Source organism: Crocuta crocuta, unplaced genomic scaffold (assembly GCF_008692635.1).
Source record: "Crocuta crocuta isolate KB4526 unplaced genomic scaffold, BGI_CrCroc_1.0 scaffold262, whole genome shotgun sequence".
NCBI lineage: Eukaryota > Metazoa > Chordata > Mammalia > Carnivora > Hyaenidae > Crocuta > Crocuta crocuta.
The window spans coordinates 2,412,646-2,437,085 of record NW_027528869.1 but is presented as its reverse complement, the minus strand read 5'-3'; the positions used below and the strand labels follow the sequence as shown (position 1 = coordinate 2,437,085).

General features: G+C 38.9%; 1 protein-coding gene across 2 annotated transcripts in view; it reads right to left on the bottom strand.

Moving 5' to 3' along the window:
• EPS8 (EGFR pathway substrate 8, signaling adaptor) overlaps positions 1 to 22,665 on the bottom strand; it is a 125,073-nt gene extending 102,408 nt beyond the window's left edge. For both annotated transcript variants that reach the window (XM_077756424.1, XM_077756425.1), the window contains exon 1: positions 22,595 to 22,665. The gene's annotated coding sequence lies outside the window, so the exon portion shown is untranslated. The remainder of the gene's footprint in view (positions 1 to 22,594) is intronic.
• Between the last annotated feature and the right edge of the window lie 1,775 nt (positions 22,666 to 24,440).

The following is a 24,440-nucleotide window of genomic DNA, read 5'->3' as shown; positions in this document are numbered from 1 at the left end:
TAACGAAAATCCCCTGGTGCTAAGCCAAAGCTAGAACCAAGGGCCAAAGCAGGATGCACCAAAGTAACTACTGCCAGTTACGGCCGCCTCCAGGGATGATCATAGGAATCTCCTTAGCACTTAGGTCTAACTCAGACTGGTAAGGAGATGCCCTCTCAAGTAATGAGACCAGAAGAAAGCACTCTCTCAGAAGAGTCTAGATTTCTGGCCTGGCTTTTCTTCAACAGAGGATACAACCTACCCTACTGTACCCTGATGACCATGAACAGGCAGAGAAAGAGCTCTCAGGCACACAAAGTATACAGTTGCTACTGAGATCCTTTCATAAAACCAGGGCTATTTTCCAAAGGCTGCAGTCACCGTTAAAAAGTGAGGCAGGGAACAGGACAAATCCACCCACGGTCTTAATAAGACTTCAAGAGAAGCTGTCTCTGAGAAATCTGGCTAAAAGCCAGAAATGTGACAACCAGAAATTAAAACCCTACACCTGTGTCACAACAGTTTTGAAGTCTGAAATCTTACTTGTATGAGAATCTTCAAACTCAAAAATTAAGATAAAATTGGTCCTGAGGCTTGTGATATCCCTGGAGTATCCAAAAGAAACGAAACCACTTTGGAGAAAACTCTATGGGTCACATGGGATCTCTATAAGCTAGAAAAACCAAACCAAACAAAAAACAAAAAATAATTTTGAATGAAGATAAGCCTATAATTTAGATATTACAAAGCATGTAATAAAATTATTTACTGTGATTGAGGATTAACAAACCAAACAGGGGCGCCTGGGTGGCTCTGTTGGTTAAGCGTCCGGCTCTTGATTTCAACTCAGGTCATGATCTTACAGTTCATGGGATCAAGCCCTGTGTCAGGTTCTGCAACTAACAGCATGGAGCCTGCTTGAGATTCTCTCTCTCCCTCTATCTCAAAAAAAAAAAAAAACAAAACAAAAATGTGTGAGTGTGTGTCTGTGTGCATGTATCTCAAACAGAAAATATAGCACTCAACTAATTTTTAATATGAAGATCGAAAAACAAAGCATAATTATTAAGAGATGGAGAAAGAAAAAAGAGCCTATAAAGAATAGGAAACAGAGAAAACAACTAGGTTTTACAAAAACCATACAGAATTTATATGCAAAGATAGGCATAGATTCCCTACGTAGAGCCCCCTAAGTTTTCATCAGGTTTCTGTGACTTAAAAAGAGAACAGTGTTAGTATAGATAGATAGAATTTTAAAAACGTACTTAGAAAAGCAATTATCAAAGCAGGAACTCAATTATATGCCAGGATCTATTCCACACCAACTTTCCCCTCTACCATTTCTGATCACGCTGCCCCCGCAACTCCTCATTGCTGGAAATCCTGACCCATCCCCCAGGCTGTGAACAGCACCTGTGCAAAACAGACAGAGTGGAAACTGTGATGTGCCACCCAGATCCCCTTTCAGGACTGAATGATTTATCCCCTGTTGTACGGCTGCCAGCAGACAGCCTTCAGCTATCAGCTCTCCTGAGAACGGCCTTGACTGAAGATTCTCCTCACCCAAGCTCATGCTCCCTTCCCCGGGCAACTCACATCCAAAGACAGCTTGATGCAGGGAGTATACAGATGCGGCCCTCTCTCCCTGACTGGGGACAATGGTGCAGAACCATCCCGGCTTCAGAACTCCCCCCTGGGTCAGATCTCCATCAAGACCGCACAGCAGCCTAAATCCCCACACTGGTTTCTCCCTTCCCTTCCACAGGGGTTGATTCAAACAGCACTTTCTAAGAAATTACTAGCACACGAATTTCCATCTGAGAGTCTATATCCTGAGGAACCCAGATCACAACAGAAGGGCATCATAAACAAAAAGAACAGGATATGGAGCAGCACTAACAATGGAAAGAGAAAAGGGCTCCTGGGTGGCTCAGCTCGTTAAGCTTGTTAAGCTTCTGACTCTCGATTTCAGCTCTGGTCATGATCTCACTTCTTNGGGGGGGGGGGGGGGGGGCCTTGGGATACTCTCTCTCTCTCTCACTCTGCCCCTCCACCGCTTGTCCGTGCTCTCTCTCAAAATACATATTTTTTAAAAAGGAGAAAAAATAATAAAGCTTTGAAACCAATGAGGAGAACACAAGAAAGTACTAATATCATATCTCTTTGGTGAGGAGATCAGCAGCACAAGGGAAAGACTGTTTCAAAATGAATAATATAATCACAAAATTCCAGCACAACATTTCAAGGGTATACCAATTCCAACAGGTCTTTTTAAAGATAGTATCTCTTAGGTCCATGGGTCTGCTAAATGCCAACAATGTTGCTACTTAGACATGGGCCTTTTATTCTTCTAAGACAGTCACTTTCCTAAACAGTAAGTTAACTGCTACATTTAATTCCCTGCTGGAAGTCAGCTTACCAGTAGAGATGGACGTGTGCAATTTCCAGCTTCCTTCAATGTCATGGAAGAATGTGCAGCAACGAAATCTAACACATTCCAATATGTTTCTTATGGCTACTGGTAAATGCCCTATCTCCTAAGGGTGAGGGAATCCACAAATCCCATGAGCCCTGTTTATATCTGCCCCATGTTCCAAGTAACAGAATTCTGATATACCTTTTGGTTCTGAATCATCAGTAAAGATGTTGATGACAGTTTTATAAAAGGTTAATCAGGTTCAGGCTGGTATATAACTAATCATTATAAAGAATACTAAGAGGGGCGCCTGGGTGGCTCAGTTGGTTAAGCATCCAACTCCTGATTTCAGCTCAGGTCTTGATCTCCAAATCATGAGTTCAAGCCCCGCACTGGGCTCTGTGCTGGGCATGAAGCCTACTTTAAAAAAAAAAAAAAAAAAAAAAAGGAATACTAATAAAAAACTGCATGGACTAAAGGCACATTCATTCAAATGCATACTAAGGATGCCAAAGACATGGGACAGATCTAAGCAAGGCTCATGGGTATTTGTTGATTGCCTCACCCTTCTAAGGTCAGTTTATCAGAAATCCATAAGAAATATATTTGGAACATAGATTTGGTCGCCTCACATTTTCCATAACTATTGAAGCAAGATGGAAACTGCACACACCCACAGTTCTCTACTGGTAACCTTGCCCTACATTCCACTTTGTAACCACAAATACAAAGGCAGACAAGATAAAGTGTAGCAAAATGTATCGGGTAAAACCATCAGATCCAAACTGACATGAAGTCATTAACAGAAATTATTAGGACAGGCAAGCAGAACGGATCCACACTGTCACAATATGTTCACCTTGGAAATACGCAGAACTTCATTCTCAGTTCCTGCACTCTTCAATCGCGGCTCCTCATCTGTCTTTCAGTACTTCCGCTCCCAAGAGTCGCAGTCTGCTTTGTCCTCTTTAAACCACTCCTTCTCCTTCTAACTTTAAAACTCTTTTTCATTGGAAGAAACTAACATGCTACCAAAAGAAGTTTCTAAACTCTAAACTGCATGTTGCCAAATCTCAATAACATACAGGTTAAACTAGCTAAATTAATATGGGTAGAATGATTAACCAAATGCTTTAGCATCTAGAGATGACCTAGCAGTGCAATATAATTCCTATTTGGGGAGAATCATGTAAAATTATTAATATATCACAGGCGTACAAATGAGCAAATATGCATGGCATGTGAATGAGATGAAAAACCAATTTGCTCATATTTAGATTACATGAGTCACTATCATTTTTTAGATATTATTTTGACATAGAATCTGGATTAAAGGTGAAAAACAGGGGCGCCTGGGTGGCTTAGTCGGTTAAGCGTCCGACTTTCGCTTAGGTCATGATCTCGCGGTTCGTGGGTTCGAGCCCTGCGTCGGGCTCTGTGCTGACTGCCAGCTCAGAGCCTGGAGCCTATTTCGGGGTCTGTGTCTCCCTCTCTCTCTGACCACCCCCTGTTCACGCTGTCTCTCTCTCCCTCCTAGAGATAAATAAAAATATTAAAAAAAAAAAATAAAGGTGAAAAACAAAAAACAACAAACATAATGGAGACTTCTTGGGATGGATGAATATAAACAGCAGGACCAACAATATTCATTCTTTATATAAGTTATTTAGAAGAGTGGTACCATACTTAGATTTTCAAGTCTACAGATCACTTGAATCTCTTATAAGGGAAATACAGATTTGAGAAAAATGAACTGCAAAACTGGGTAACAGGGTATATACGTAAGGGAACAAAATGGGAGTTTCACCTGAAAGTAGCAAAGTTTAGGTATATACTCAGGTAAACAGCACACAAACTCATTTGATTATGGCTTTTACATGTCCTTTTTCAACCTAGGAATCACCATACAGTTTCTCTAAGTTACACCCTTATTTGGCAATTATGGCCAAAAAAGCAAAAAACCAAGAAACAAACAAAAAAAAAAACCAAAAACAAGAAACAAAAAATTTTAATGGTGAAAACAAAAAAGTGATTTCTCATTTCTATTCAAGCCTTATAACCAAAGACAAGTAGTCAAGTGTAAAGACCTCAGTACTAAGAAACTGAAGGTTTGTGTTTAAGTATCAACTCTGCCACTTAATAGCTCTATAACCTCGGGCAAGTAACTTAACCTCTCTCAGCCTCCATTTCCTCACCTATAAAATGAGAGCAATAAGACAAATTTGTTAGCTCTCATTCAGATCTATTCTAGAACATTTTCATAGTTCAACTTTAAAAATGGAAAAGCTACTTAACTAGATTTTGTCTCAACCATAGTACCACAGTAAATGGCAGCTTTACACTTTTCAACATAAAATGATAAATTTTCAGAAAAGTGAAATCACTAAACGAATAATCAGGAAATCTAATGACAAATGAGGAAAAAGTATTAGTTGCTATGAGGACATCTGTCAATTCACCTCACAAATTATGAAACAACACTTTTCATAGACCCCCCCCCCTCCATTTCTGCTAAAAAATTCCAATTTAAATACAGACTCTGCTAAAACACAAATTGGTATAAAGAATTTCTGAGAGGCAGGATAAATGGGAGCTTTTGGCATGTAGTACCAATATGTCCTATCGTTAAGATTTCACTCAGAACTTCCTTATTTCACCTGACTCAGATGGTACTAGCCTTCCACATAATTGATTCAGTGACTGCATATCAGAAGAATTGACAGATGTTCCTTGTAAAAGAGCATTAAAAAAAATTTTTTTTAATGTTTTATTTATTTCTGAGAGAGAGAGACAGCATGAGCAGGGGAGGGTCAGAGAGAGAAGGAGACGCAGAATCTGAAGACAAGCTCCAGGCTCTGAGCTAGCTCCATCAGCACAGAGCCTGACGCAGGGCTCAAACCCACGAACCATGAGATTATGACTTGAGCCAAAGTAAGACGCTTAACTGACTGAGCCACCCAGGTACCCCAAAGCAGCATTTTTTTCAACGTACATCATCCCCAAACCTTTGTTTTCCACAAAAAGTTACTATCCAAAAAAAAAAAGATAAGAGTACTTTATTTTATTAAAATCCTGGGTGCTTCTGGATTCTTTAGTGTCATTTGGAAAGAAAAAAGCATTTCATATAAGACTACTGATCCCTTCCAGAGTATTTTTACCATAACCCTGTAATACAGTCAAGAAATTACCACATTAGCCAGATAGTGAGACTTAACCACTCCTACCTGTTATCATGTACTATAATACTGGGAAGAAAAGGAGGGGGAGAGGAATCAACAAATACAGAAAATGAATTACAAAGGCCCATAAGGTACTATCTTACCAAAAAATAAGAAATGCTGAAGTTTAATTTCAAAGCATATACCTACTGAAATACTGCAAAGAACCTTCACATATACACTCGAACAACTTAACTGAGCAAGCAGGCTTGAAAAATTAAATCAGGAAGCATTACAATAGAAAGAAATGCATGTTTTCAGAGTTAACAGTTTAGAAAAAGCTGTATAAATAGCTATTAGACTGACATAGCTTATGTCATCCTTCAAAAATAAAACCTGCAATTAAATTTGCACATCAAATGATCCTTAAAGCTCCTATGTTACCGATACATAGGGGCGGCAGAGGGCACTTAAACCAGACAGCCTGTGTCAGTGGCACACAGTACTGCAGCCACATAAAGAGAAGCCATTACAGCAAAGCTTCAACAGGATCTGAAGCAGAATGTCACAGCAATACACTGATATTACATTGCCAGAGGCTATATTCATTTTAAAAAGTGATTTAACTTTTTTGAATATCACCAGACTAGAGTTGGCACAGGCAGAAGAATCTATAACTATATGGCCTTTGGCTGAAGTGTTAATACACTGAAGGTTTACCCTGGTTGAGCAAAATATTAAGGATTACTTTCAAGTTTATTTTTAGACGACAAAATATTGATCCTCCACACCACTTCTTAATCTTTATTTAGTTTGTAGTTTCAAGACCTTTCAATGACAATTCTAATAATAGTATCTAATTCCTTTGTATTTAGGAGATGGGACTATGGAAAAGAGGTTAAATAAACCTAAGTCAAGGGGTGAAATGTTATGGTTAAAAGAGCCATGGATTTGAAACCTAAAAGCTTAATTTTTTTCCCCTGGCTCTATGATTTAGTAGCATAGGACCTTGAACAAATCATTAACATAGGTGATAGAACATAGCTGTTAACAACTCGGGTTCATGTGCAAAACAGGTACAAACACAGTGCTGTTATTTATAGCTGTAGGACTTTGGCCAAGTTACTTCACTAAATTCACTTGCTTGTCTATGAAATGAAAATAATAGTATCTTCTTCAGAGAAACTGAATGAAATAATGCACATAAAGAGCATACTGTAATAAAATGGTTAACTAAGTATTAAATGGTTAGCTTAAAAAACATCACTATTTTGGGGCACCGGGTGGCTCAGTTGGTTAAGTGTCCGACTTTGGCTCAGGTCATGATCTCACAGTTCGTGGGTTCGAGCCCCGCGTCAGGCTCTGTGCTGACAGCTAGCTCAGAGCCTGGAGCCTGTTTCAGATTCTGTATCTCCCTCTCTCTCTGACCCTCCCCGGCTCACGCTGTCTGTCTCCCTCAGAAATAAATAAAACATAAAAAAAAAAAAAATTAAATAAAAAACATCACTATTTCTCTTAGTTATCTTTACTTAAAAAAATAATCTATCTTAGATGCTGCCTTAGAATAATTTCCTGTGCTTCATGCTGTCTTTATCAGGTCATTGATTACTTAAGAAAACAGAATTCTCTGTATATTAAAAGAATTTTGTTCACAACTAGGTAACCTTCTATACTTACCTTTAAAATCATCTTCCACTTTGGTCAGAGAGGTAATTAAGTACTATTTCATAATGATCTGTGACCCTATTTAGTCAACTAATCCAAGCCTTTTGATATCTTCAACAAAATTCCTAAAGTCTTGTTGACATCAAATTGATTGTTGGGTTTCCCAGAGGGTCCTTGAAAAATCTCAAAGGGTTTGTCTCTCATCTTATGAAAGAGAGATGTTAATATAATTAGGTTTGACATGGAAAAGACTGTCAAATAAGAAGTGGTGATAAACATTTAGGTTATATATTTACGGATACATCTTATTAATATAGGTATTCTGGAAGTCATACAAAGTTCATAGAAATTTGTCAATACCCTCAATCCAGTTACCATCTTCAATAGTTGTATACCACAGAAATAATTAATTTTCCTATCAAACGAACTCTCATCGGAATTTTAACCGTTCCAGGATGCCTAGGTGGCTCAGTTAGTTAAGTGTCCAACTTCGGCTCAGGTCATGATCTCATGGCATGTGAGTCTGAGCCCCACATCGGGCTCTGTGCTGACACCTCAGAGTTACTGTTCTGCTCTGATTCTTTCCTAAAGGTGTTTACAATAATCTACTATGAGAATGTTCTATGACGGTATCACTTGAAAAACTCTAAGACTATGCCACTGGAATGGGCAAGAATTTCCAGAACTGATGAAGGAGCTGATGGATTCATTAACCTATGAACCAAAGAGCAAGCAGAGTAAGAATAAATTATAAGGGACTCAATGGACTGATGTGGATGATGATAACTTTTGTTTGAAGCAGCACTGGTTCCTTAATGTTGTGTTTTTCAGATTTAAGGAAACTTTTTTTCTCTTTCCTCTTGAGCTACTTATAACTCACAGCAATTTGGTAAATTATACTTTTGTAAACAGATTGAAGCATTTATCGTTTCTCCCCAGCTCATCTCTCCAGAATTTGAGGGCTCTTACGGAGTATTATCTTCATTGCAATATAGTTATTTGCATAAGTTCAATAAAAATCAGTCCTCCTTGTAACAAAACACAATTGTAAGCATTGGTTATATTAGAAAGGCATTGACTGGAATGTCATATTTGAGAATGATGTGCACAGAATCAGATATGACTAGAAAGCTTTAAGGAACTAAGATTGCCTTTATGGAGCCAATACTTAAAAAGCTCCCCTTCTAAAAACTACCTGGTAGCTTGCTTATAGGATTTCTGCCTAACAGGTGAGTGCCCTTACTTCCTAGCAGAATCCAGCAACCTCAGGATACTAGGAGAACCTCAAGAAGAGAGGAATTTACTCACATCTCTAAGTGTTACAGGCAAAATCTGACAATGAATGAGTTACTGACTGGGTCTACAAGCTTCAAGAGCATTTTAAAAGCCCAATCTATGATTCCTCATTAGAAGCTCCAGCAAAGCAGGGGAGTGGCTCAGTGAGTTAGGTATCCAGACTCTTGATCTCAGCTTAGGTCATGATCTCATGAGCCCATGAGATCAAGCCTCACATTGAGCTCTGTGCTGACAGCATAGAACCTGCTTGGGATTCTGTCCGCCCTTCCCCTGTGCTTGCTCTTTTACTCTCTCTCCATTTCCTCTTTCAAAATAAATAAATAAAGTTTAAAAAAAAAGTTCTAGCAAAGCAGACTTGTAAAATTACATATGGTCAACCATTATCCTTGCTGCACTGATACAATCAGACCAAGTTAATGAAACTAGACTTATTTGGCAAACAAACTGGTCTTACTTAAATTGTCTTTGATAGAAATGAGGCTGACTACAAAGACAAAAAATGTGTTTCAATGGAAAACTACACCCCTGTGGGTATTAAATTCTAGTCTTCTTCACTGTCTTTAAGGTTTTGTTCTCTACTGACACAGTAGACTAAATCCCAAATTCTTCTAGTTTCCTCCAATATCTAGCTACAATTCTCGATCCTAATGTTTCCAATTTTTCTCCCACCCTTCTGACTTGGAATTACTAAACATTAAAACTGCCTCTTTCCCAAAACCCTGCAAGTTGAAGCTGGACAACTTGAGATCGATGTCAGAGAAATCACCACAACAACTCACGTATGGACAGCCCTTCCTGCCTATTGCTCTGTGGGCCACTCAGAAAGTTCACCAGAACACCTGATGACAACACCAGACACATTCAAACTACAAACCAAAAAAGCTTGCCAGATTATGACCACCTGCCCTCACCCTATCCTGAAGATGCTGTGAGTCAAACATCTATAAATACTCTTGGTGACTAACTGCCCTCTGGACTCAAAAACCACGTTCATTGGTTAATGGTTCATTCTAACCATTAACTATTAACCTTTTCTTTTTCTTGGATATCCACAGAAATGTCCAGGACTGAGAAACTAGTTCAATGGATAATCTACTAAATCAGCTTCTAATGTGGGTTTTTGTTTTTTGTTTTTTCCTGAAATAAAGAGAGAGAAACAGCATGAGCAGGGGAGGGTCAGAGAGAGAGGCAGACACAGAATCTGAAACAGGCTCCAGGCTCTGAGCTAGCTGTCAGCACAGAGCCCGACATGGGGCTCGAACCCACGAACCGTGAGATCATGACCTGAGCTGAAGTCAGATGCTTAACCGACTGAGCCACCCAGGTGCCAGCTAAATCAGCTTCTAGAACGTGGAAGTTCTTGGGGGAGTTTCAGACAGGGGACCACATGACATGTTTTAGGACAAACTAACCCCAAAATATGGAACCTTGGCATATTGAATATTTTAAGGTAAAGGGGTTTGAGAAAATGGCAGAAGCAGGGAGATCGCTCTGACCTTCCCTGGTCCTTCTCTCCTGAAAAAGGTCATAAAACCCTAATGTGACAGGTACCCTCCATTCATCAGGAAGACAGGAGCATTCTTATCTCTGAAGACAAAGGGACACTGAGAAGAATCAGAACAAACAGGCCTTGCTAAATCTCCCCCAGTTTACTATACTTACCCCATACTCTGTTCTATCATATTCCTCCATAACAGATCAGTCTTTATCTAACCCAGGTAAAAATACTCAGGTCTCCTTCCTTCCTTTACCAAGGCTCCTATCTCATGAAAAACTTCTTTTAAATAAATCTGTATTCTTTTCTCCTATTAATCTTTCTTTGTCAGTTTAATTTGCGGATCCAGACAGAGACCCTAAGAGGGTTAAGGAAAACGTTTTCTTCCTCTATGCTCCAAAGACGCAATACTTACATTCTCACCAAAACTGTATGCATATCACTTGTAAAAATCTATCCCAATCTGACGAGAGAAAAAAATGTTTTATACCATTCTTAGTTTGGCAGTGATCTTTCACTAAAAATTTTCAAATTTTTCTTGATCTTTTACTTTTTCTTTTAGATCAACAGGTTCATTCTGTTAGCTGTGAGCACGGATTTTTTATTGTGTATGTACAAGACATAAACATGCATAACATCCTTCTCTAGACCAAAATAAACATACACTGAGGTTCTCAGTGCCAAATTCTAACTTAGAAAACATAATGTGGACCTATTCTACATCTGTATTTTGGTACTCTCAAGAATGTCAGTCCGAGAAAGATATCATATGTTTTCACTCATATGTGGAGCTTGAGACAACTTAGTGGAGGACCATGGGGGAAGGGAAGGGGAAAAAGTAGTTTCAAACAGAGAAGGAGACAAACCATAAGAGACTTTAGAATGTGGAGAACAAACTTAGGGTTGATGGGGGAGGGGGAGCAGGGAAGGGGTAATGGGTGACGGGCACTGAGGAGGGCACTTGTTGGGATGAGCTCTGGGTGTTGTATGTAAGCGATGAATCACGGGAATCTACTCCCAAAACTAAGAGCACACTGTATATACTGTAGGTTAGCTAACTTGACAGTAATTATATTTAAAAAAAAAAAAGGAATATCAGACATGATTCCCTAAATTAACAACCACATCTGTGTATCTTTTTATAAATCTGATACATGTGGTAATACTTTCTATATACCTGCCTAGATTATTCTAATTATATTTAATCCAAAACCAGCAGTGCCTGCTGACCAACTCCCAAGTTGAGATCATTTTATACTGTAGGAATATATGGGTGGCTCAGCTGGTTAAGGGTCCACCTCTTGATTTCAGCTCAGGTCAGCATCTCAATGCGGTGAGATTGAGCCCTGTGTTAGACTACAGGCTGGGTGTGGAGCCTGCTTAAAATTCTTTCTCTCCCTGGGCTCCTGGGTGGCTCAGTTGGTTAAGCATCCAGCTTCGGCTGAGGTAATGATCTCACAGTTTGAGTTCAAGCCCCACATGGTGCCTAGTCTTCGCTGACAGTGCAGAGCCTGCTTGGGATTTTGTGTGTGTCTCTTTCTCCCTCCCCTCCTCTCCTTCTGTCCCTCCCCCACTCACTCATGATCTTTCTTCTCAGAATAAACTTTAAAAAAAAGATTCTCTCTCTCCCTCTTCCTCTGCTCGTCTCCAGCACGCACACTCTCTCTCACACCAAAAAAAAAAAAAAGAAAAAGAAAAAGAAAAATCATTTTATACTGCAGAAGGAAAAACTTACACATTAACCTAATGCTAACTCTTCCATCTCAAAGAGGGCACACCTTAATTTTTACTGCAAACACAGAATTCCATCTTAAGATAACCAATATGCCGACTGTGCTAATGTTAAAAGCATCATTTCATTTCTGTAAAGGTGCTTGTGGTCACTGTTTCTTAATTTCCTATGGACTTTGAGTATTACAGTACTCATTAACAGAAAAGCCATATGGCTTCTTAATAAAAAATCAAAGTATCACCCACGAGTCAGTCAGTCCCTCTCTAAGGGTTATGAACTTTCAGAACGTGACGTCAACATCTAATCCTCATCCTAGACTCCTAAGATAAACTGTGCACTTCACGTATATGGTACGTCTCAAATACCACCAAAAAGTCTCCATTAATTGACATCAACATTAGGGAAGGATTAAGATACAGAAAGAACAAGACACCTTTTCTGACTATAAACAAGTTTTGTTAAAAAGCTTGCTCTATCTTTAAATATAGAAATTAATTCAAATTAGCTATAATTCGATTTTAAAATTTGGCTGCTATAGCATAATCAGTTCATGTAAAATAGTGGCTTGCACGGCTCTTCAGATTTTTGCATGCATCTTTTAGAAAGACACATATATATGCATAACTCCCACACACAATGTTCCCGGCTGGCCTTGCTCCATTTTGCAAAGGTGTTTGTTTACAGACAGGTCAGTATCTGCAAGTAATAAATACTGCTTCATTGTTAAAACCTATCAGTCCGCAAGGCTCCTCCCCCCGCATTAAAATACCATAAGATGCATTAGAATAATTAGTCTTCATCTCACTTTATATCATTTTGATTCATTTAACAATGAAATAAAATTGAATGTCGACATAAAAGATCATGTAGGTTTCCTGTTAGGGAACATAAAAAATAACTACTTTGTTTACTTCAAGGCAAACACTCTTCTGCATTGTAAATGTTTTATTTATTTTGGAGAGAGAGAGAGACAGCATGAGCAGGGGAGGGTCAGAGAGAGAGGGAGACACAGAATCTGAAGACAAGCTCCAGGCTCTGAGCTATCAGCACAGAGCCCGACCCGGGACTCAAACCCACGAACCATGAGATCATGACCTGAGCCAAAGTCGGACTCTTAACCGACTGAGCCACCCAGGCGCCCTCTCCTGCATTTTATTAGAATACCAATAGCCCAGGGATCCATGCCAATAAATCCAGATAAGCCAGCGGATCTTATACTTACCTGCTAGATCTTTACACCACTTTCTATTCATTCACAGGGACGGCCAGTCATTACAGCGGCAACATGCTTTATCTCGACCACTAACTTTGCACTGACTAAAATCACTCTCAGAGGATGTGTGGGCACACACAGTATATAGGTTACACAGCACTTTCACTTACATTATTCTTAATTCTTGGGCTTTTGTCACCTTATCAAAAATTATACAATGGGGTTACACCAGTGACTCTTAGTCATACGGTTCCTCACCCACTACTCAGTACTGACCTTGGACATCAGACCTATAGAAATCTCATTACAACAGCCCTGATTCACCAACAAAGAACAGAGATGGATAAAGGAAAAAAATGAGGGGGGAAATATGAATTTTAAAAATTCATAAGCTCTGTCGATAAACAGTGTCTTCAACACTTGTTGAAGTTTGTCTCGTGAGTACTTTAGGGGAAGGAGAACGTTTCCTTTGTCCCTTTCCAGGTTCTTTGGCCGGTTTAACCACTAAATTGACATGAAACAGATTAACAGGAGAATAACAAAATTAATTCATACATAGCAGAGCTCACAGAAACCTGAGTTTCAAAGAAATCACCAAAACAAGGAGCTTTTATACCTTTTAGACAAAGAAAGGGTACATTCGTGAGGAAATGACAAAACAAAGGGGTTTGGGCTTGGGGTAGGAAATTAGCAAGGAAGTAGTAACAAAGTTTGTTTATACAGGCTGCTCAGACTTGAATTCCCTCTCCTTGGCAAATAAGGATGCTTTTTAGCCTCCAGGTGCAGGGAGGCACCCTTCACACACGGGGAACTTCATTCCTGCTTTCAGAGGGAGAGGAGAGGGTCAGTGTCCTCCTGGCACAGGTGGTTTCTTAAGTGACTTTAATCCACAAATAATCACTATGCCAAAGTGGTATATCTTGGGGCAGCCTGCCCTGAACCCATCAGTGTGCGGACTGGCTCATGAAACATGTAGAATTTTCCCTTTAGGTTATATTAGAGAAATAAATACATATACTAAGTAGAGATTGCCCTTCAGGTTAATCTGACTACAGATGTACATACACATACTAAAAGCATACAAGTAACACAAGGTATACGTATAAACACTGAATACCACATAAATCTAATGAAATCATGCTTATGTACAAATAAAAGATCAGAAGACTTTAACATGACCAGTGAGCAGTCAGTTTATGTAAAAACTGAGTAAGTAGAAAGGTTTCAGGAAGCAAACTGTCACTTCTTTTCCAGTAAAGTTAGAAAGCCTTTGTGGGAGTTTAATATCTGAAGATAATTTCAAACAAAACAAAACAAAACAAAACAAAACTGAAGAGCCTGTTAAGCAAGAAGGACTGTTTCTTTCACATGAAAGACAAGGTGAAAAAGAATACACACAGAAAAACAGCAAAAAACAAGAGGGGTCATGGGGCACCTGGGTGGCTCTGTTGGTTAAGCGGTTAAGCATCCGACTTCGGCTCAGGTCATGATCTCACAGTTCGTGGGTTTGAGCCCTGCATCAGGCTCTGTGCTGACAGCTAGCTCAGAGCCTGGAGTCTGTTTTAGATTCTGTATCTCCCTCTCTCTGTGACCCCCTCCCCTGCTCATGCTGTCTTTCTCTCTCTCGGTCTCTCAGAAATTAATAAAACATTAAAAAAATAAAAAAAACAAGAGGGGTCATTACTGTCAAGGATGACAGAACGTTGGGATTTGGGGAGAGGGCTGCGAGTTTCATATTCCCCTACTGGATAGAAAGTTCAGTCCCTGTGGCTAGCAGGATAAAACATCCTACAAACAAATCACCTGGAAAAGGCAGCACTGGCTCAGAATTCTAATCTGTGCCGAAGTCCAGTAAAAAACTAGAACAAAAGTTCTACAGTAAGTGAGGCCGGGTGGATTTATGAAAAACAGTCAAGAGGGAAGAGCCAGGTTTTGTCAAAAGCCTGTTTGTCTACAGAGTGGAGGCAGCAAGTGAAGAAAAATACATATATGTGCATATACATGCATCCACATATACAGGATTTTCTTGCTGGACACATTAGTGATTCAGTAGGCATTCCTCAAAACAGTCCAATGGCAATAAGAGGCAGATTTTGAAGTGCCAATGTACAGCTTTCTCCTTTAATTTATTTAATAACGTAAGTTGGTGATTAATTATCCTGCCTTTCCTTGCCTCCTGAAAGGAATAAATAAAGATTTATAGTAACACTATTATGTAATATGTACTATATTAGGCATCATTGAAATCACAGAGTCATCCTAGAGGCAGAAATGATTCCAATTTTAATTATTTATTTATTTTTAATTATTTTAATGTTTGTTTACTTTTTGATAGAGAGAGACAGACTGCCAACAGGGGAGGGGTGGACAGGGAGGGAGACACAGAACCCGAAGCAGGATCCAGGCACTGAGCTGGCAACACAGAACCCAACGTGGGGCTCAAATTCATGAACTGTGAGATCACGACCTGAGCCGAAGTCGGATGCTTAACTGACTAAGCCACCCAGGCACGCCTATAATTTTATTAATGATGTAGACGTAAAAGAGAAAAATCTCTTCAATTGCAACAAATTAAATGGGAAATCATTTTGATTACTGAGTCATGAGCAAAAGATGATGTATCATAACCAGAATTGAACTAGTTTAAACTTTGTTGCATATGTGACTCCTCAGACTTAAATTATTAAATAGATGAGACTGTAATTCAGTATGTGGTATTTTTTTCAGGCTTCGAAATTTATGAGCTCTCTTAAATCATCATTCCACTCAGGAAATCTTATTAATTTGTGCAGTTAAAGCTGAGTTATACACAAGTTTTACTGTTTAAACCTCACAAGGCCTGTGGCGTCTGGGTTTCTCATTGTTTTCCCACCTGATTCAACTTCTAAACATCTAGGTCCGTACAGAACTGGGTTTGCTATAGGAGCACTGACCCCAAGTAGAAAACTCTCACTATATCCAGTCTGGCCCATAGGCAAAATAGTGCATGGGTGCGTGCTTGTGTGTATGTGTGTGTCTATCTCCAGATCAACAAATCATTACCCCCAATTCATTGTTTTGCCTGTATTCACCCCTCCTCATTCTTGTGTTTTATTTTAAACCTAACTGAAATACCTTAACATTTAATGTTTGTAGAAACCTACAAGTTTAACTTTAAGACAGCTGGTCCACTGCCACAGCTTATGTAATTACAGTAAAGCAAAGTATATAAAGTGATGACTCAGTAAAATTAAGAATGAATAAGCCCTGTTTCCTTTATCATGATGTGTCTGTCTGTTTTCTTCTCTCCCCCCCATCATGCTTCTCCAAACGAACAAAAGTTCACAACTGCAGTACAGGATCGCAACCCCCACCCATTCTGATTGCGATGGAAAAGTTTAGAACTAAAATGAGTAAACTCCTGCTAGTGCGCATGAAAGGAAATAATCAACAGATTAAAAGCACTGATGTGGCTAATTCCCTTAAATCACTAGTTTTGCATTCTAACTACTTGCTTTTTAGTGTGGGCAACTGGTCGTAAGAAAACACAGGTGACCTAACTTGGAAGAACCATGCCAACTAGAAAACTAAGCAGACTATTCATTCCCATGGTAATAACTCTTAAAAAAGACACAGAAGCCAATTCATAGATTCCATTTTCAAGCCAGGGAGCGATTTGGGGGTGTATGCATGTATATAATTTAATCAGTGTCTTGTACCAAACTAATTACAGTCCAAGGGATGAAGCTCACAGAAACTACAGCAGTGGACCTTTTAATACTGACTCCTGATGCCTGGTAAGGTAATCTGTTCCTCAGGCAAGAACCACAGAGGATGTTACAAAAACACCACCACAATAATCAGGAACATTCTCCCAGGTGCTGAGTCATTAACTGAATTTCAAAGGTCAGGCATTTCTCCCAACAGCACCATATCTTCTTCAGGAAAGCATACACCTTTCTGAATGAAAATACAAGTCTGCCATTTATGCTCTGTGAGTTGAACACAACAGAACGTTACAAATCTAAGACTTAAGACTTTGCTCTGGATTTTTGTACCTACTTCCTTGAACTGTTCTCCCAAACTCTGCTTTTGAGCCCCTTGCTTGACAGGTGGCTCTTCCAAGGGAACTCTGGTTTGTTCACATGTATAGATTTGTTAAGAGTCCCCGTGCCCCATATTTACAGGGCCTCTTACCACACATAAAACGGGTCCCAAGCTTACAGACCTGAGGGAGACCTGGAGATGTGCCACCCAGCTATCCCTTCAAGGAATGATTTGCTGCCACAGCTGCTGGCTGTACAGTCAGCAGACAGCCTTGGTCAATCAGCCCTTTGAGGGATGGCCTCAGGGGCAGCAAGCTACCAGGCCAAAGGTCATGCCCTTCCCAGAGAGGCCAACAACCAATGAGTGGTCCATTTCTGAAGGGTGTAGACAGTTGGCTATTTCAGCCCAGTGCAGGACAACCTTCAGCTCCAAGATTCATGGTGATGTCCGCAGTCTGTCATTGGTCGTGTAATGTAACCTGACTTCCCCCGCCCAACCTAGTCATGTCATATCTAAGATTTTAAATAAGCTTTACTGAAAATATTCATTTCAGAGATACTATTTCCAGAAATAGTTAAAGCACAATATATTTTGATATCAAGCTTTGGGAGCAAAATATTTAAGCCAGTAAAAATATGCTAAAAACCACAAAACATAAAAAGATAAGCCAGAGACTAGAATATTTATAAATCACACTTCTTTTAACATTTCTTTCAAGACAAGTGTACTGGTGACAAATTCCCAGTGTGCTATTGTCCTTGTGTTGTCTCAGAAGGCCTTTAAGTCTCCATTTTTGAAGGATAACTTCACTGCATACAGAATTCTAGATTGGTGGTTTGGGGTTTGGTTTTCCCAGAACGGTTTTGTTTTGTTTTGCTTTGCTTTTAAAGTAGGCTTCATGCCCAGCATGGAGTGCAGTTGGGGCTTGAACTCAGATCCCTGAGACCAAGACCTGAGCTGAGATCGAGTCGGATGCAGCACCAACTGAGCCACCCAGGCACCTCCACGGTTTTCCCATAACTTTAAGTATTTCACTTTATGTTCTCTTCTTGCTTACACGGTTTTTGAAGAGAAGACCAGTGTAATTCCCCTAAAGGTGAGCTATATCATGTGCTGTTAGCCACTATTAAGAATAAAAGCACAAGGGCACCTGGGTGGCTCAGTTGGTTAAACATCCAACTTTGGCTCAGGTCATGATCTCCTGGTTCATGAATTCGAGCCCTGTATTGGGCTCTGGGCTGATGGCACAGAGCCTGCTTCAGATCCTCTGTCTCCCTCTCTCTTTGCCTGCCTCTCCCTCATTCTCTCAAAAATAGAAAAATAATGCCTTTCCCATTAGCATTTGATTCCATATTGCCAGTTTAATTTAATCAATGCATATTCCAAACACTGAGCTAGGTACTTGGAGATGATCAATAAAATATATATTCATTAGGATACATTGGAACTAGGCTGCTCATGTCTACAGGGAGCCTAGAAACTCAGAAACTTTAAGCTAGAACATTCTATTTTGTAAATGAAACTATGAAGTTTTTGAGGCCAGGAACTTTATCTTTATTGTGGCCTAGTACTACTCAACCTTCTTTACGTATGTTTTCTGGGTTACCAAGGAGAATTACAAACTTGACAATCAGACCCAATATAAATCTTTATCAGTCTTAGTTGGTCTCTTGATTGCTGTGGATCAATACTTTATGTCTTTATGAGCCCACAACATATTCCCCAAAGTAACCACATTCTCAAGTTATAATAGGACACGCTCCTCTTTGCCTTCCCCCCTCCTCAGAAAATAACTACACTTCCCATGTAACTAAAAACATAGAGACAAACTGCATGACCTCCCTTCTCTCCATGTGAATAAGAAAATCTTTTTTTTTTAATTCTTTAATTGCATAAAAGATCAATTAGCTAAGTATGGCTTTAAAAATGGATTCACAAGTGACAAGTTTACATATGACATTTAAATATTCCATTCACTCATTTCAGAAAAATCATCTCAGGCAGAAAATTCAGTCAGCAATGTATCTTTATGGTATCTTAAAGGCATGTCTTTATATTATCTGGAAATAAATCCTTTTGGGATAGAATAATCAAAATGTTCCAGGCAACTGTTACCCCAATTTTTGTTGATTTAATCAAATCCCCTACACAGAATCTTTGTCATCTTGGAAATATTTATTCCATTTTCAAAATACTTTTAAGGGTTAAATTCAGAATATAAAACTTTAAAATGAACTTTTCACCATTCTAAATGTTTCACACACTCAAGTCTTTCACCTCACATAAACTTCACACCAAGGATTCAAAGAGCTAGAGTATTTTCAGAATAGAAACATCTTTTTACTATTATTCTTGCATAAAAAGATTTCACTGCATTTTATGTGTCAGTAATTTCAATTATCCCCAAACTGGCTGCAAGAAGCCATCTGATGTGCTGTTATCTAATGCCTACATCTTGTATGCTCACACTCTAAAATGAAAAACAGAAAATAAAGTGTGCCTCTATGTAGGAAAAAGGAAGCTGAATGATTAATTGCTAAACATGTCTGCTCCTTAAAATCTGATTGTGTAGTTGTATTTTTTTCATCATATCCAAAAAAATAGAAACACATACTGAAAAAGATAAAAATTTTAAATGGTTAATATTTTTGTGTGTTGTTTTTGCAAAGGTAAATAGTTTAAATAACTGCCTACTTTCAAGAGCAGTTAAGTCTGAAGTGAAACTGTATTATTTCCTAAAACTCTAGCACTGTTCTCAGACACAGCTCATTAGCTACCAATTAACCCATTTCCATAAGTCTGTAATAATCTTAGTCAGACATGTTGACCTACCTCTAAGATTGGACTTTCTCATGGTAACCAAGATGAAGAATGTATCAAAGAATCCATATCAACACACAATTTCAACAGCAGACCTTTATCAACACTGCATTGTGTCTCCAGCTCACTTGCACAAAACTCCCTTTGGGCTTCATCTCATAACCATGACAATGATGAGAGCAAATTGCGGGAAGAGGATGAATCAGCCATGACAATAACTACCTCGGCACAATTTGTGCTCCGTACTGTACTGGGCACTTTCTGTATGCTATCTCATTCAATCCTAACAATCCTATGATGTCGGAAACACTACACTCACTTTACAACTACAAAGTTTGAGGTTCAAGAGGCTACATGCCCTCGAATTTTACAAGTGTTAGATGGTGAAGCCTGTGAACAGGCTTTCCTCCTACAGCCTACACTCTCTATCTAAATAAAAAAGCAATTGGTAAAAGTCCTCTGCAGTTCTGTTTCTTTAGACTGGTCAATTACTTTTTTGGGGGAAACCAAAGAAATGACTTTTAAGTGGAACTCAGCAAGCCAGTTGTTTACTCAGTCACAAACAGCATTTCTTAAAAATGCAAAAGAATATGACTGGCAATTGTATCCAGAGAGCACAAAAGTAGTTGCTAGATGACTCAGCCAAGCAATAAATTAGAGGTTACAGCAGGAGAATTAAAACTGTTGAGCCCGCATTGAAGACTAAAAGATAGGAGGCTGATGGCTCTGAAAGGCCTTGAACGCCGCCCCCTCAATCACTCAACAAGGAACTGAGTACACTGTATGAGAAAATGTTAACATTTTCTTCTGGACTAAGACACAGAGAGAGTCAGCAGCTGCAACCTTAGACAAAAGATAACCAAGTCAAGCAGCGACAGAGTACCAACGAATGCTGCAGGAGAATCCCTACTACCTGAAGAAGGAGCGCAGGAAGACAGGAATTTTACTACCACCTGACCAGTATTTCTCTCCCAAGGTATAAGGAAATACTCTTAGAACATAGTTACTAGAAAGAAATATAGTAACCACATTTGCTAAATAGTATCCTGGCACCTTTAAAAAGCCTCCGGATACAATTTGGGACACCCAGTATAAAAGGTCATGTGCAAAAACCTAAGCCCAAAAAGACATAAAGACATGGCATGTGCCCGGTGAGTTGAAGAAAAACAAGAGAAATAAAGGAAGTTAAGAAGACAAACAAAACAAAGAAAAGAAATACCCACTCAGTATTACTCAAGCCTCAGACCACCTATACCAAGGTATTCAGACGAAGGGCTAAAAACCCCAAGGAAGAGAAAGTCAGAACTAGATTTTTTTTTCCCACAGCAAGAATGTAAAATACAGAATACAAAAATATTGAAAATAATGTGAACAGGTTTTTAATAGAAAATACATTTAAATATTGAGCTATAATTCACATACCATACAACTCACCCTTTTTAAGTGTACAATTCAGTACATTTGAACTATTATTAATAATATTTTGTTTCACACAGACACACAAAAGGAATATGCATTTTACTAAGTCCACAGATTAATAATTCCTTCAAACACATCCCAGTAAATAAATTTTTAATTCTAAAAATACCAATACTTTCAAAGCCACCTAACTGGTTTTGTTTTCTTTCCTCTGCTGCTCCTTCCTCCTCTTACTTTCCCCTCTTCTTTTTGTGCTTACCATTTATGTCAGAAATAATATAGAAGATGGCACCGGCTTCCTGCCATTCCACTGCCTGCAGGCTACAGTAACATCCAGAAATCTCATACTTAAAAGGATTCTATGCATATAACTGATAAGTCCCACTGGACTTACTGACAGTTTACAGTTTTAATACCTCTATCTTACATTTTTCTCTTTTTTTTTAATGTTTATTATTTTTGAGAGAGCGAGACAGAGAGAAAACAGGGGAGGGGCAGAGAGAGCGGGAGACACAGAATCCGAAGCATCTGCAGGCTCTGAGTTGCCAGCACTGAGCCCGACGCGGGGCTCAAGCTCACAAACCACAAGATCATGACCTGAGCCAAAGTCGGTTGCTTAACCAACTGAGCCACCCAGGCGCCCCAACCTTACATTGTTCTTAATAAAACACTTACATATCCATGATCTCAATTTACTCTCAAAACACGTAATCTGGAAGGTAAGCAGAGTCAATAGCCTCATCATCCCTCTTTTATTTTTTTTATTTTTTTCCATGCATGTGGTTTTTTTAAAGTTTAAATTTTAAACTTTGGTGCCCCAAGTTAAGGACTTTTATTTATTTTTTTTCATAGTTTATTGTCAAGTTGGATTCCATATAACACCCAGTGCTCATCCTAACATCCCTCTTTCAAAAACAGGCAAACTAGGGGCGCCTGGGTGGCTCAGTCAGTGAAGCGTCCGACTTTGGCTCAGGTCATGATCACATGGTTCGTGGGGTTCGAGCCCCCGTGTCGGGCTCTGGGCTGACAGGTTCAGAGCCTGGAGCCTGTTTCAGATTCTGTGTCTCCCTCTCTCTCTGACCCTCCCCTGCTCACACTGTCTCTCTCTCTCTCTCCCAGAAATAAATAAAACATTAAAAACAGGCAAACTGACACAAAGAAGTCAGGCAAGCAGGGCACCACACCAAGGGCCCTGCAGTAGGACTGGGCATGAAGAGAGGGAAATTCCAGACTCCGCCTGGGACTCTCTGCACTCCTTCACACTCAGCATTTCATGGATAACGGTAGTGTTTCTCAGAGTGCATGCAAATGCCAAAATTTCCTGAGAAACAGCAGACGGCTTTAAATATACTAATTTTTCTACAAGTGGACTCACCTCAAAATGAAAATATGCTCAATTCTTATGTTTCCACTTCAGTCCAATGAGAGCTGTGTTAAAGACGACCTGTGCATAAAAATAAGTGAATAATAATAAAATTTCATTTTGAAGCACAGTATGAAGGCAGTAGCTTTTGCTTAATACATGTATTTGTTCTCTTAATTTTTTTGTTCTTTTTATGTAGTGAAAAATTATATGGATGGAAAAGATAAAGAAGAAAGAAATCAACTATTGGGATGGGCATATTAATACGCCCTCTGATTTGATCCTGCATTGCAGAAACTCTGAGAAGTACTAACTTCCAAACAAACTAAAATTCTAAGACTTATTACACTAGGATTTGAATGGACCAAATGCCTCAGAGGTACTTTATTTTGCAACTTTTGATAATTTTCCTAGCATTTTACAAACTATATGTAGATTAGGCATATTCAATTTCTTTCTATACATAATTGGACCTGTACATTCAGCTTAAGGTCTATAAACAAATATTGAAAATGCACACCCCACATTATAAGTGCATGTTATCAAATGACATATCGGTTTAACTGACAATATCACAATATCTATTTCCAGCAGTTACCTTATCCATTATATATTTAAAGAATCCATATGTGTGAAAAACTTTTTTAAGTTAAATAATAAGACATGAGATAGCTGGGTGGCTCAGTAAGTTGAGTGTCCAATTTCGGCTCAGGTCATGATCTCACGGTCCGTGGGTTCAAGCCTCCCATCAGGCTCTGTGCTGACAGCTAAGAGCTTGGAGCCTGCTCGAATTCTGTGTCTCCATCTCTCTCTGTCCCTCCACTGCTCATGCTCTATCTCTCTCTATCTCAAAAATAAATAAAATATTTTTTAAAAAGTCAAATAGTAAGACAGAGAGTTTGTGCTTTAAATAAAAAACTATCACTGATACCATATAATGTCCAAGAACTATAAAATTTCAAGTTTGAACTTCTTTGTCATGTGACTCTAAGAGCAATGAAAACGGACTTTGGAATACAAGAGTTCGAACTTAAATCTCAACTCTATGTCAGCATGGAAATACTGAAGATCAGCACTTCATTCTTCTGTTCATATCCTAATATAATATAATCTCACTTGCCTAGAGGCCAAACATAAATGACAACTTCAGCAATGTCACAGAGTAAATTAAAAAGTTACATGGCCAGTTAAATACATGCCACATCTCCTATGTGCTAAACTTCTGCATTTGACTCTGAGAAGATGCCCTGAAGCTCAGTTTAGATCTTTTGAAATCTTATTTTAGAAAAAGTTCTAATAAACTTGGTAATCTAATCAGTCCACAGCAGGTGAGAAGCATTGGTCAGAAGCATTAAGTCTGAATTTGGGGAGCTAGGGCCGCCAGAGGTAACAGAAAGAAACAACAGCAGAAAGAAACTGGTAGATTATAACAAGAGATTATGACATAAAATGGGAAGAAAAATACATAAGGCATCCTTAGAATACTTAATATTCTAGAATTTTAGATATAGAGCCCATGTATATATTAATATCTTTCAAGGACACACTACATTATAATCCAAAGAAATAGTGTGCGTACTGATAAATAATATTCTGTTCAAGAACACTAGAAAGGACTTGATCCTTGTAAGAAAAATCACCATCTTAATAGTTTAAAAATAAAATTCTAATATTTACAGAATTATACTTTAACTCTTGAAGTAGAGAGCTAGGAAATGCACTTGTTTTGAATTTGAAAAGCATTATTACTAGGCAAACCTGATCAATGAAATGTTAATCTAGTTAAATGAGCAAATATTGAGGACTTAGCCTTATAACCAAAACCAAGCACTATATTAACTAGTCTCTCCCGTCATAA